Below are 862 nucleotides of genomic sequence, written 5' to 3' on the forward strand. Positions count from 1 at the left end.
AATAAGCTATGCACATATTTTAAACCGTCGTGACCTAAACTGTTAGATAAAAAAAATTATAATTATGACCATAGATAAAAAAACTGTGACCAAAGATCTATGATAATATTAGAACATATTACAGTTGAAAAACTATGACCTAAAATAAAAAACGATAATCATAGATCTATGTTCACGTTTTTTACTGGCTGCACTATGACCATAGACTAAAAATATTGTAATGAACATAATTATAATATAATATAAACTTTAAAATGTCATTCACACTTAAAACACTACATCAACTAAAGTATTATGATGTTATCAAAGTACAAATTTAAAAATTAAATAACAAAAAAAAATATTAAAAGCCTATATTGAGTTAACCAGCATTTAACAATCCAAACACAATTAAGCCCAAAATACAATTTGAGAAAAAATAAGCACAAAATTTTTAACAAAATTAATAACAAGATTTTCAGCAAAAGTTTCAAGTTAGTTAACAAGATTAACAAGAGTTTTAATTTAATCAGGTGAGCAATGAGCAGTAACAGAATCATCAATCATTAATTTAATTAATACGACTAACAAGAAATTCAATTTAAGCAAAAAGTAGTGAGTAATGAGCAGTGACAAAGTCATTAATTATCATCAAACAGTGACAGAATAAAGCTAATCAACCAAGAATGAGGATGAGTACTGAGCAGAGCAACCATTACCATTGGTGAGGACAATGAGTAGAGTATGAGGAAGAGCAATTGAACACAACGAACGATGGTGACCTGGCAACGACTACGATGACGGAATAGGACCCCTGCACATAAATGCTGGCGACTGAATCACAGAGGTTTTTGGTTTCCAGTCTGATTGGCGGTCTGGTCTA

This window comes from Arachis ipaensis, chromosome B2, assembly GCF_059453495.1.
Source record: "Arachis ipaensis isolate K30076 ecotype BB chromosome B2, ASM5945349v1, whole genome shotgun sequence".
Taxonomy (NCBI): Eukaryota; Viridiplantae; Streptophyta; class Magnoliopsida; order Fabales; family Fabaceae; genus Arachis; species Arachis ipaensis.